At 38.6% G+C, this 14,333-nt stretch overlaps 1 long non-coding RNA gene across 1 annotated transcript; it reads left to right on the top strand.

Annotated features, from left to right (window-relative positions):
* Positions 1–8,355: 8,355 nt before the first annotated feature.
* LOC113032151 (uncharacterized) lies at positions 8,356–11,756 on the top strand. The gene is made up of 3 exons (XR_003273842.2): positions 8,356–8,515; positions 9,641–9,776; positions 11,060–11,756. It is a non-coding gene; the product is annotated as an uncharacterized LOC113032151 (long non-coding RNA).
* Positions 11,757–14,333: the final 2,577 nt, after the last annotated feature.

A 14,333-nucleotide genomic window follows, 5' to 3' on the forward strand; every position in this document is an offset into this window, starting at 1 on the left:
CGCTCCTCCCCCCAACCTCCTGCTCTTCAGCTGCCACAGAGGGAATCGAACGTCTTAACGCTCCGATAGGCCCTGCTAAGTCATGCAGGAGGGAGGAGACGAGCTGTCAGAAACTCCCATCATCCTCTCTGGAAATACTTTCCCTAGAGGCTGTTGGCTATCCAGTGGGTGGACAAAATAATGGAAACGCTCACCAGATATCAATCCCTTGGATTTCCTTTTGGCTTTAAATTAATTCAATCGTTTTCTAAAAAAACAAAAACAAACTGAGAAATTGGGAAGAAACCCATTTTGAAGAATTTAAAAGTTTTGACAGTCTCAGTTAAAGTGAAATATTCAGACCCTGAAAGCTAAGAAACTGCATACGTAACTGTAGATTCAGGTGGTCTGAGTGACAAAACATATCAAAGTATTGCAGCAAGTTAAATGCAGAAATGCAGGAAGTTAAACATAAGCAGAGATTTAAATAAGGATAAAAAGCACCAGAATGGTAGCTGCAAACAGTTCAGATTGTAAGTAACCAGTACAATAAATAATTAGAACTTTTGGAGTCCAGCAGGACTGAAAGTGCTCTGCAGGTCAGACAGCATGCCAAACAGGAACCCTTAAACCTTCACTAGGTGCTCAATACGCACATGGATCTGAAAATAAATGTTAGTGTTTAAGTAGTTTGTTATTGTTCAATAGGGCCTCCTTTGATTTAACAGTTAGCAAAATGCACGCATGGGCTACCTGCATTTTATGGATTCAATAATTATATGCTGCCTTTGCTTGTCTTACAGTTCACTACATTCTTGATCAAATTTTCATTTTTATCAGGTGCTGTTTTGATTCCTGATCTTTGCACTTTCTTGGCCAGGTCACCTTGAAAAAAAGACATTTTAATCTCAAGGCATTTCCTGGTAATAAAGGCTAAATACATACATACATGCAGAGTGCATAGGTTGGGCAGATCACTGAATCTGCTCAAACAGAATTATTTGTGAAGGGGATCAGAGGAATAACTGCAACAGTCTGTAACATGCTGAAGTGTTTATCTCTGTCTGAGTGCTCAGATTCTCGTTTTATTTTATGGTGGTACACATTTTGTAGTTTTAGCTCCTTAGGTATTTGAGTACAGCAGGATCACTAAAACTACAGAAGCCTGTCAACACAAATAGGTTCAGGCATTTGCAGTCAATATAAAAAAGTCAAACTATAACATGAGGAGGCGATTACATGCATGATTTTTGCCCATAATTTTGAAGGCATGTCATATTTAGCAATCCTATTTATCCATATTGTATATTCTGTATCTATATATGTGTATATGTGTATATATGGTGTATTTATGCTTATATCCTTACTCTCATTCCCCTTAATGTATTTGTAACATGCAACTTCTTTCGGTGCTTTGCTACTGGAAACTGAATTTCCTGGAGGAACCCACCCGAGGGATTAATAAAGTTTCATCTAATCTAATCTAATCTAATCTAATCTAATCTAATCTAATCTAATCTAATCTTCAGGAATAGTTCTTCAGGCTTCTTGAAGGACACCCAAAGCTGTTCTTTGGATGCTGGTTGGCTTTTGTTGTGTCCTATTTCAAGATGACATCCTACATTGTTTGAGTGTAGGATCTGGTTTGAACAATCCTGACTGATAATTTTCACTTGTCTGTTTTCCTATCTAGGTATGCTTTTACTGGACTGAGCGTGCATTTGGGATCACTGCCATGCTGAAAAAATAAGATGCTGACAATCAGCTGCTTCCAGATGGTACTGAGTGGTGGATCAAAAGTTGATGGTACCTTTCTGCATTCATAATTCTATCAGCTTTTACAAGATCTCAAATACAATGTAGACAGAGACCAGTGTTGGTCAAGTTACTTGAAAAAAGTAATCAGTAACTAATTACTGATTACTCCCCCAAAAAGTAATCCCGTTACTTTACTGATTACTTTTTTCAAAAGTAATTAATTACTTAGTTACTTAGTTACTTTTTAAAAACACGATTTACAACCTGAATAGGTGATAAAGCGATAGATCTCTCAGCCCAATTCTACTTTTTCTACATAATCCATCATACAAAATGTAATCAAATGGAAAAGTCCCTTTTTAAAACTTGTTTTATTAGTTTTAATCTTTTAACTTTATGCATCAAGCAAAAATGTAATTATATGCAACATTCTCTGACTGGAAGAAATTTGTTTAACATTTAAACCTATTTTCTGCACATTCCAACACATAAATTATAATTTTTTGTGTGTTTACACTCAGTCTTTCAAATAGATGCAAGTAAAACACAGCAGAAAATAAATAAAATCAAAGACTAGCGGTCCTTTTGCTCTATTTTCACCTGTAAAGCAGGAGTAGGGTAGGCGGAGGTTTACCCTGGTGCAGGTGAACCGCAGCGGTCAGTGGAAGGATATGGCAGTTTCTCTGTGAGTTTCCCATACGTCATAGCGCACTCGGAGCTTGCTTGGAAGTCTAGGGGGTTTTTTTCGCTGTAAAAAGAAGTTTTCTTCCCACGCACAATGGACGCTAATGTTTTTGTCACTTTTTATGGAATCAAACTTAAAGTAAGGTCAGTACTTCCACACTTTAAACGCTGCACGCTCATACTCTCTTCTGTACTCGATATACACTCAACAAAAATATAAACGCAACACCTTTGTTACTGCTCCCATTCCCCATGGGATGGACGTAGAGACCTAAAATTCATTCCAGATACACAATATAACCATCCCTCCCAAACAGTGGTCACAAATCAGTCCAAATGTGTGGTAGTGGACACATCTGCTATATTGAGATAATCCATCCCACCTCACAGGTGTGCCACATCAGGATGCTGATCTGACATCATGAGTAGTGCACAGGTGTACCTCAGACTGCCCACAACAAAAGGCCACCCTGGAATGTGCACTTTTGTCTCACAGCAAAATGCCACAGATGCCACAAGCAATGAGGGAGCGTGCAATTGGCATGCTGACAGCAGGAATGTCAACCAGATCTGTCGCCCGTGCATTGAATGTTCATTTCTCAACCATAAGCCGTCTCCACAGGCGTTTCAGAGAATATGGCAGCACATCCAACCGGCCTCACAACCGCAGACCTCGTGTAACCACACCAGCCCAGGACCTCCACATCTAGCAGGTTCACCTCCAAGATCGTCTGAGACCAGCCACCCAGACAGCTGCTGGAACAATTGGTTTGCACAACCAAACAATTTCTGCACAAACTGTCAGAAACCGTCTCAGGGACGCTCAACTGCATGCCCGTCGTCCTCATCGGGGTCTTGACCTGACTCCAGCTCGTCGCCGTAACAGACTTGTGTGGGCAAATGCTCACATTTGATGGCGTCTGGCATGTTGGAGAGGTGTGCGCTTCACGGATGAATCATGGTTCACATTGTTCAGGGCAGATGGCAGCTGAGAATGTCTCAGTTCTTGCATGGCCAGCATACTCACCGGACATGTCACCCATTGAGCATGTTCGGGATGTGCTTGACCGGCGTATACGACAGCGTGTACCAGTTCCCACGAATATCCAACAACCTCGCACAGCCATTGAAGTGGAGTGGACCAACATTCCACAGGCCACAATTGACAATCCGATAGACTCCATGCGACGATGTGTTGCACTGCATGAGGCAAATGGTGGTCACACCAGATACTGACCGGTTCTGGGTCCCCAGACCCCCAATAGCGCAAAAAACTGCACATTCCAGGGTGGCCTTTTGTTGTGGGCAGTCTGAGGTACACCTGTGCACTACTCATGATGTCAGATCAGCATCCTGATGTGGCACACCTGTGAGGTGGGATGGATTATCTTAATATAGCAGATGTGCCCACTACCACACATTTGGACTGATTTGTGACCACTGTTTGGGAAGGATGGTTATATTGTGTATCTGGAATGAATTTTAGGTCTCTACGTCCATCCCATGGGGAATGGGAGCAGTAACAAAGGTGTTGCGTTTATATTTTTGTTGAGTGTATGATCCACTGTTGATCTGCACACAGCTGTCGTCACGAACGTCGCACTTTCTTATGTCACTGTCATGAGACATTCTCGCAAAAAAACCACGGTTTTAGTAACGCAGTAACGCAGCGTTCCTACGGGAAAGTAAAGAAAATCTAATTACCGTTTTTGCAATAGTAATCCCTTACTTTACTCGTTACTTGAAAAAAGTAATCAGATTACAGTAACAGTACTGCCCATCTCTGACAGAGACACAACGTCAATTCAGGAAATTTGGGGAGCTCCCGAAAATCTCCAGTAATCATTTTAATACTTGTTCTTAAATCAGATTTGCAGAGAGTAGGACTCGTGTGCAGGTGGAATAGCAAATGATGAACATAGCAGCCTAAATGGCAAAGTCTACAACAAGCTCAAAACAGAAATTTAAAGTTTGCAATGAGGCCAAAAAGGTTTTTGCTGAGGGATCTTTGGAAGTTTATAAGACATGATATGTGTGTTTTTAAGCTTATTTTGGAGTTGCAGAAAGTTTCAGCAGTGCAATGATACCAGCCATGACAGTTACTTGTTGAGCCTTCAGGGTTAAATTGGTGGGTTATCTAATATTCAATTCTATAACTTAGCCTTGTCTCAACACCCAGTGTGAATATGACGGAGAGCTCAAACATAACAAGCAAAACCATTACTTATAAGGGTAAAATAGAACCCTGCATCCTTCATGGTGAAAGACAAAGTGGAGCAAATGAAAGCCAACAGGAGTGTAATGCTGTGTGACTGATACTGGGCTTGCTGTCAGCCTGATTCTACTGGGAGAAGTGGGATGATGACAGATGAATTAACGCGCTGACAGCTGGCGTGGAGGGACGGGTAATTGTTGCTGAGAGATGGCGAGTGTTTTCTGTCTCGCGCCACGTTAGACGAGGCCAATCAATCTGAGCTTTTTTCTGAAAGCGCCAAACACACCAACTCTGGCGTGTGCGACACAAACCGGCTCCGTGTTAGCGGGCGTCACAGAAGTCACGGCTGTTATTCGTGTTATTTAACTGTTGAGATTGTCACGGGTGAAGCCGGGTGGGTAAGATTTGTTCAGGCAGGTTTTGCCTCTCAGTAGATCACAGCGGAGAGGACAGAAAAGGCACTGACCCAATCGGACATGATTTGCAAATAATTCTCAGCATCTGTCCTCAATGTATATGCCGCAGAGTTGCTGGAAAAAGCCACGAGGCATCATCCAGTACAGCATTCCTCTCCGTGTTTTCTTCACTTTCTCTTTACAGTGGGCACGTTTTTCTCTTTCAGTAGCCATTCCTTCTTCTCGCTCAGTGTTAATGTTTTCCTCCTGTTTTTTCAGGATGCTGTGAACTTGTGTCCCAGTTCACACCCTGGGTTTGGCATATAAAACAATGTTTTATATGTTATTTTATTCACAGGAAAACATTTAAGCTCTCTCAGGAAACTCTCCACTGCTTTCCCTTCCTCTATTTCTGATATTTTTTATTCATTTGGCTAACTAGATATGGGAAGCTGGTGCTGTCCTTTTTGTAAAGGTCAGTGTCCTCTGTGTAACTGGGTAAAGAAATCATAATAAAATGAGTCTTAGAGATTCAGTTTGCAGTGTTTAAGAAAAGCAAATTCTATAGCAATGGTTTGTCTTATACATACCAGTTGTGCAACACAGAAACATGATCCTAAACATGCAAATGGAAATGCAGCCCAATTTAATCTTATTAGTAAAATCACACTACATAATAAACTCTATAAAAAAAACCCACCACGGAGTTTTGTCGTTTCACATTTAATGATGCAACATGTCTCAGTTTTTCCCATTCAATCAGTCTACTGTCTTTACAAAGAAACAGGTCAGCCCCTCCCTCCGGTCGTGGATAATGTCTGTACTGATGATTCAGACCTCTGGCTGAGGATAAATTTAGAGTTCAGACAATCACTTTCCATTTATAACAACTTGCAGCAAAATGTTTCTTGGTGCAAAATACAGTGGAAATGTTTGAAAACTGGTGCCGTCTTTCTCTGCTGTTTTCACGGTGCAAAGCTGTCCAGTTGGCTTTTAGCATTTTGGGCTACATTTAACACCCAGTCACAAACACAAGAGGTAAAAGACCTTCAGCATTTGGGGCTATTCAAACATCTTCCAGTTTACTGTTTATAAGATTTGGGGAAACCTTCAGTCAGCTGAGACTAAAGACGTCACTTGGATGAGTGACGAAACGTTTCTCCCACAAAATGCTACGTCCAGATGAACAGAATCAACTTTTGAAGACATTACCATGGTAGTTTTCGTCTCTTTAGATCATGCAAATTTACCACCAGCACTGTGGAGGTGTTGGGAAATAAGGGGTCACATTTCCAAAAGTTGATTCTGTTCATCTGGACGTAGCGTTTTATAATAAAATCATTCCTCAAAAATACAACTTGCCTAATAATTCTGCACTCCCTGTAGTGCCTTATAAGTGTTCAGCTAGTTGTCGCTGACAAAGAACTTGCTCCAGTCACAATGCAAAGCTGTATTTCACTGAATCATTTCCATAACAGACAGCTTGTTAAAATATGTAGGAGCGGTGAGAGATCTAGAATCAAAAGCAGGGTCAGAGTTTCTTGCACCTGCTTAGAAGGTGGATGAGGATAAAGTGTGAAGAGGACAAAACTCTAGAATAGAGAAAACATATAATATAGAGGAATTTTACTGTTTGATGCAAATACAACAAGCTTAAATGTGTCAGTCATTTAAAGGAAAGGAAGCGGCGGGCATTAGTGAAAATGTCCATCTACATGAGTTTGTTTTATGAAAGAGCAAAAGAAAAACTTTACATATTTTAGTCAGTTTCCTAAAATCATGAAAAAGGGTTGAGCTCTTTCAGTACCCTTCTAGTTAGTAAAGTGATCCCAGCGTGCCACCCTCCAAGCTCAAAAAGTAATAAAAGAAAATCATTAAAAAACAGTTTTGGGTGCATCCTGGTTCCTCTGGAGGCGACTGTGAAGCATCGCTGATCTGCAGTCTGATTCTGGTTCCTCCATCTTCATCCATCTGATATGTCTCACTCCCAGTTCACTGTAATCGCTCTGTGGCTTCCATTATGCTTACTCCTCATTAAAATTTTATCAGCCATGGCAAATTGTGAAGATTAGAGAGGGAGGGAGGGAGCTTTCGGGCTCTCCAGCCTGTTTGCAGATTTATTTATTGTTGCGGATCATCCGGGCTTATCTGCTCCCAAAAGCAAAGACAAGTTCCCCTCGGATGGCAAAGGTCATGAAATCTGATCTCCCAGCATACATAATGGCAGAGAAGAGGAGGGAGGTGGAGTGTTTAGTTTGTCTAAAGTGTTCTCGCCCACACGTTAATATTGTAATACTTTAATATCATAAAGTTTTGTTCTGCCCTATTGATTTCTCAGAGATGCATATGAATATTTATGGTATCGAGTGCAGCTTGTAAACTTTGAGTCAGTCATGCTTTGGCTAATTATAGGCTGAAGGCAGTGCAGTGGCTGCAGCTAATGAATCACATTCGTCCTGTTTGCTTCCACCTGCCTCTCAGGTTCATTGACGGTTAGCATGAAGTTCGAAAAAAAGATTTTTCTTTGAAGACAGACAACAAATTAGCTGCTGTGTGATGTTGACAGGTGGACAGCAACAAACTCACAGACACATTAAAGCTTTAATGAGAGCCAGAGAAACACACCAAAGAGTGTCAGTGTTAGAGAGAAAGGCCACAAGGCTGTGTGTTATTATATAAAGAAAAACTCCCAGAAGCTTGCAACTGCAAGAAACAGGAGTCAAAACTGATCTTATTTTGGGGTGAAGCATCTATCAATCTATTTATCTGTCTGTTTATAGAATAATGTAAAAAAACACCAAAACTTTGCAATGGCCTTTTTTGCAGGCAAAAAATTGAGAACAGCAGTTTGTTTTCCAGTGGCAAAGTGTAGCAGCTACACTAAAAACTGGCACTCAGAATAGAGATCGACAGACCACGTGACTTGCTCGCATTGCATTGTAGGTACGAGTGGCAGCAGAATCAAAACACCGCATCAAGCGCTAGCATTTCATGCACTGGTAACCATTCATCCTGTGGTTTTAATCCCTATTTGCATTTTATTTGCCCCAAAAACAGTTATGTACAAAACGAAGGAGAAAACAGCAGGTCCATACAAAGAAAGACTTGACGAAAAGGCAAATAAGTGCTCGCAAATAAGTGTCCATCTTCTTTTATAATTGCCTTCTTTCTTGTTTCTTTTTCCTGTTGTATGTTCTACAATAAGAGGGAAAAACTGTAGTATTATCCTCTAGAATGATACTGCTGTACACTGTAAAAAAAATCCGTAAAAATACAGTACAATCTACTGTATAAACGTGAAGGAATTTTCCGTATTAGTCATTTACAGGTATTTTTCTGTATTTCTCAACTACTGCAATGCATTGTGGGAAAAAGAACCTGAAAAGGAGGGAAAAGTAAGCGCAAGAGCAGCCATTAGGCTTCTTTCAGGCTTCATCTGGATTTTGGATTCTGAAGTTGGAGAAACTGCCTTCAAATTTCTGTGGTAAGTATTAAAACTTATGTTTCGTTTTATTAAAATAATGTTTTTCAAAAGACTCCGTGTTTTTATTTAGAAAGAATTGTTAATTTATTTGTTAACTGGTTTCGGCTGTCTCCAGACAAGTCAGGAATATTTTGCTGACTCATTTTTAAAAATAATTGTTATTTAGGTTTAACATGACTTAAGCTTTATTTTAGTTAATGTTAAAATAATTTTTACTGTGATACCACCAGTTTTGCCCTTCAGTGGCTGAACCAGTTTTCATAAATATTAAAGTTAGCTGTCTGTGTCTCTCTGGGTATTACACAGCTGTGACTGCTAACTAGCTAATTAGCGAAAGTCAGCGATGTGGATAACTGGGAAAGTGAGAACTTCATGGTTCTAGAAATTATTCTAGGACTCTAATAAGTACTGTATCAATACCTGTGTTTTACAGTTGGCTCTACTGTACACTTTAAAGGGTTTCAGGCAAAGTTACACTAACCCTAGTTTAAGCCTCAGACCTTCCTGGCTGACGCTAGCAAATGCTAATGTTAGCCTCTGATTTGGGCTGCTAAAGTAAAGACTTTTAGCTAGCTGACCAGCATAGATTATTTCGGTGGTTAACAGACTGTAGTGGTAAAATTATTGAAAGTATAGTTTCACCTCAGCACATTTACAATTACAGTATGTCTATTTTGTAGCACATAGAAATGTTTAGTTAATATTTACAGACAGACACATTTTCCCTGTAACTGTGTTTTTACTCCAACATTTGTTGAAAATGTAATTTATGAAATGCTGAGCAGCATTTCTTGTATGTGGAATATTTTTGTCACCCCACTGTGCTAATGTGATTAAATACTAAAAATTATTACTAAAAAAATTCAATAATAAATCAATAATAACTATTTCTTGATTGAACTATAATGTAAGCGCAGTGCTGGTGTGCAGGGGCTCTATATGCCTTGTCTATATCAAGCTTTTAGCCAAATATAAGCAGAGATATTTGTATCTTTCTTAAAAATCCAGATCCTTACAGATTATTTGAGAAATGGATCAACAGCTATCACTACTTGAAGCACTTTAAGTCCTGCAGTGGAAAAATATCCCTTATTTCACCTTTGATCACACACTTTGGTTTTCCAGTGCAGAGCAATGGCCAAGAAAAGGAAAGACTTCCCCGAGTGGAAAAAAAAGATGAAGATACAAGCTGGTGATGATCCAGAGCAGCTGGTCTCAGGAAATGAAGAAAAACCCTGATCACCTTCTCTACAAACACAAGGTGAGTTTAATGTTGTGGTTGATTTAGTTTTTCAAGGTATGTATGTTACTTTAATTATAAACTGCTTTTGTTGCAACAGAATGGTGTTATGTGTATGCAACTCTACGTGAATTATAATCCTTTGTAGGGCTGCGTGATATGACCAAAATCTCATATCCCAATATAAGACGTATCTCTCCTGATAACGATATATATCACAAAATAGTGCATTTTCTGTAAATTCTGTGATTCTCGGGCAACTCGACTTATGTGAAATGTTTTCAGTTGGGCGTCGTGTACCTGGAGTCGAGTGTTTTGACCGATGCATGAAACTATACATTTTTAGACAAGAGTTTAAATGGCCGCCATTTTCTTTCTGAGTATTTATTACACGGCGTGCTGCAAGGAAAAGCCTGTTCTAACGTTTGAGTCTAAGGATTATTTTGAGCACCTGACGACTCTTTTTTGCTTTTCATTCGTAAACTCTCTCGAAACTCTCTCATGTGATTCTTGTGTAGGTGGTTAAAGAGGTTTGTCGTGTTCGAGTGGTGGTGGGGACCAGTTTGTGGCATAATTTGCATAGTACAGTTTTCTGGGGCGTGTCAGACTTTTCATAACCAAACCATGTCCATGCTACAGAGGTAGCCCCTCATTTAACAATAAGGTCCTCGATTTCTTTTGACTGGTCCTTCTGGTTCTGCCTCATCCTTGCTGGCCATGCTGGTATTCTCTGTGCCTTCATCTGCGTGGTGACTGTAAGCGCCATTTATAGTTACTTGATGTTTTTATTTGAGGTCATTTGTTTGATGCATATTCTGAAATTTTATGTTTGAGAATAATGTATATCATTTCAGTTTAGTTTGAAAAGTCTCAACAGAAACTTAAGCTTTATTGTGAAAGGTTTACGTGGAAAATAAACAAGCGGACGGCGGAGCCACACGATGGTTTTATCCTCATTGTTGGTAACGAAAGTACGCGTAAAAACAGTCACTTGTCCGTCCATAGTGTGGTTATTTTAAGTATAAGAGAAGGAGAGAACTTTAAGAAATAATATAGCAACTACAGTGACCATCAAAACCATGAAAAAAATATTGCCGTAAACAGTTTATTTTGCAACACCACAAAACAAAGAATAGTGTATAATATGAAACGATAGACATTTTTATATCGTAATCTGATATATATCGTCATATCGCACAGCCCTAATCCTTTTTTTGTTTATGTTGTTTATGCTCTAGGTAAAAAAAAATTATAAAAATACAAACTTTTTAAAAATGTCTTGTTGTTTCTCTTTTTTTCCTCAGAATAAATTGCGACTAGTCTCAATGGCTGACACGGAGGAGCAACACAGCGACACGTTAACTCCGACTGCTGCAGTTCCTGTATGAACTGAGCAACTCTTAAAATCCAAGGAAAAGCTGTGTGTATTTTACTTAAAGCTCAGATGGACCTTGATGTACTAACATGTAGGCTGCATTCAGGACTTTGTCACACTGTTATATGAAGAGCGGTAACAAGACTTTGTAGTAATTTGTCTTACTATTGTCTTATTTGTTGTGATTTAGGGTCTGTGCGCACAAGCAGAGGTTTTTGTTTGTAACTGTAACCTCGTTTTCAGAGCCTTGTCTAACATTTAATGGTCATGAAATATGTCAGACTTTTTCCTCTACTTAACCAGCTTAGAGAATTTGAACACCGTGGAGAAAAAGGTGTGCATTAAGGATTTTGAACTATGATGTTTAAGTGTTGTCACTGCTGAGGATTCGTGGACACAGATCCTTATTCACTATGCTGCTGTTTACAGTTTAACTTTTCATCAGAACAAGCACTTCTAATTATACTTTGCTCCTCACTGACAAAACAAGTCCCGTAAATACACTTTTATCTTTAAGTTTGGGACAGTAATCTGTCTTAATTTATTATGTGTTGTAGTTATCATATGGGGAAAAGTCCTGTGGTTATCCATCAGTCCTGTTCGAATAAACCCAAAGTTCAGGAACATCTTCTTCAGATTTGTTCAGTTGTATTCATGTGGCACCACTTAAACAGTCAACAAATTTTGACTCAAGTATGTTATATTGTAACGTAAAGAGCCCAAAGAGTTAATCTCAGACAAATGTTCACACAAATGTGAATTACATTCACTTCATTAATGAAGTGAATGCAATTCAGTAATCAAAGGTGTTTGGCTATAACTGACTACATGTGTATACTGTATCATAAGTGGACAGAGATGGATGTAAACCACACCTTAACCATTTGGCTGAGGCAAAACTACCACAAGGCAGTGATTCTAACTCAAAGGTACTCTGGATATTATTAAATGTGAACATGTCGTTAAATATGACATTTTTTGTTTGTCAGGTGTCCTGTTTGAAGAAAACACTTGGTAGCCACTTGAATGAATGTAAATAAACACATTTACATGAGGGCAACCTGATTTCAAGGTAATAAAAATGCTCAAATTTGAAAGCTTGTGAGTTATTTTGTTCATGTATCAGCTGTTTAGTAGTTTTATGACAAGATGGATGCTGTCATTATATTTTAGTATAGTTTTTGAGTTAAGGAGAATAAAAGAATATTTAATATTAATTGTACCAATGTTGTTGTGTACGAAGCACAAATTAATTTAAGTTTTAATTTATGAATTTTTGAGTACATGGTGTACTAGGTTGTAATTGCATAGAAATGTACGTTTAAGGATATAAAGAACTATATTTAATGAGTTACAGTGAAAAGAAGTGCTTGGAAATAGTAATATAAACAGAAATGTCAATTTTTCTATTAACGGAAAATATCAGTTAATGATACAGAAAATATACTGTGAATAAACGGAATTTTCTGTTTTATAGCTGAAGGAAATGTCCGTAAATAGTACAGAGAGTATACTGTAAATCTACAGAATTTTCCCTTTTATCATTTACAGAAAGGTCCGTCAAACCTCCGTAAAAAAACAGAAAATGTACTGGCAGAAAATTACCAGGACATTTTCTGTTTTTCTACGGAATATTTTTTTTACAGTGTATTCATGAAAGACTCCCAATAAGCATGAAGCAATAATTCAGCAATAGTTTAATGTAACTGAAATATATATAATCAAACGTTTATTAATTCAAAAACCTTTTTTTATCACTTTCCTTTAAACATTTGAAATTGCACTTATGAAACAAAATCACATGGACAATTTGCATGTGTACGAATAAAAAGTCAGCATTTTGAGCAGAAATGATTTATTTGAGTACACAGGTCAGCTGTTCGAAACAGATTTCACGATCATGTGGTGGATTTGTTTGTAATAATCCAGCTGTCTTCTCGATAAATCTTAATACTACCTGCAATACTGTGAAACACCTGAGGGAGGTAAGATATACCTGATTCAAATCTAGACATTATGAAAATGACAGAAAAAATACCTTTAGTCAAATAAATTAATACTAGAGCTAAAATAATTCAATCAGATTCAGGTTTTCTTCTGGATTACAAAAGATCTTTACTTCTAAAGTTCTTTATCATTCCTGCATTTTTAATCCATAAGTAACTGTAGTGGTTCATGGCATGATGTAGACAACTAAACTGAAAGGAGAAAAAAAAACACTCTAGAAATGCAGGTAAAGTTTTTTAGTCTTTTTTTAGTCTTGGATTGTGTTTAGTTAGAAGACTTTAATTCTGCTTCATGCCAGTCTGTTTTTCAGTTTATCTGATGTGACGCTGATATTTGCTAACACAGGCATTAAATCTGCCAACATTATACAACATACTGTCAGACTTGCTGTGTGAAGCAGACAGTTGGTGCACACACGCAGAATTCACCGGCAGGTGAATCTCTCCTGCTGTTTGCTGAGCTGCCACGTTGCCGCTGATATTAATACAAACTGCTGACCCGAGCTCACTCGCTAAAATATTGGCTTATTATATCAGACATTATTATCTTGGTGTGTCATGTGTCTGTTTCTGGACCTCTCTGACCTCATATGGTCTGCCTGCTAAATGGCTGCAGGGGTCAGAGTGGATGCTCCGGTAATGAATCATTATGGGATGAGCTCAGCGACGGCTGGAGGAAAAGCTCAGCCTCCAGCTCGTCTAGGATCTTTTGTTAGTCAGGAGGCCAAAGTGAAAACACAGCTGTTTACGGCTGGTAAAGGTTGACCTCTGTGACCCCATCGGGAAGAGAAAATCTGTAAATTCTGGCTGGGCGGATGCAACCAGCTGCTCCAACTGTAAGAATGGTTCAAAATAATGTAAAAAATGATTCTCAAGTTATTGTTCCCCAAACTTTTAGAGTCACATTTTGTTAACAATTTTCTCCCGAGAAGGTTTAAAAAAGAAACCTTTCACATTTTTGTCTTGCAGCTTAAATAATTTGTTTTCCTGGACTTTTTAAAAAACGCTTTAGTCAACTGGGGATGAAATGCAGTGATATGTAATAAAATATATCTTTATTATCCTGTGGGAACCAGAATCATTAACAGCAAAGTTCAAAGTGGTGACCTCCTGATCTTTGCTATTGCAAATCCATCTGCCAATATCTTTTCAACTAATTCAGCTAAATCAAACTTCCCAGAGGATAAACGCTTTCAT

Source organism: Astatotilapia calliptera, chromosome 2, assembly GCF_964374335.1.
Source record: "Astatotilapia calliptera chromosome 2, fAstCal68.1, whole genome shotgun sequence".
Lineage (NCBI taxonomy): Eukaryota > Metazoa > Chordata > Actinopteri > Cichliformes > Cichlidae > Astatotilapia > Astatotilapia calliptera.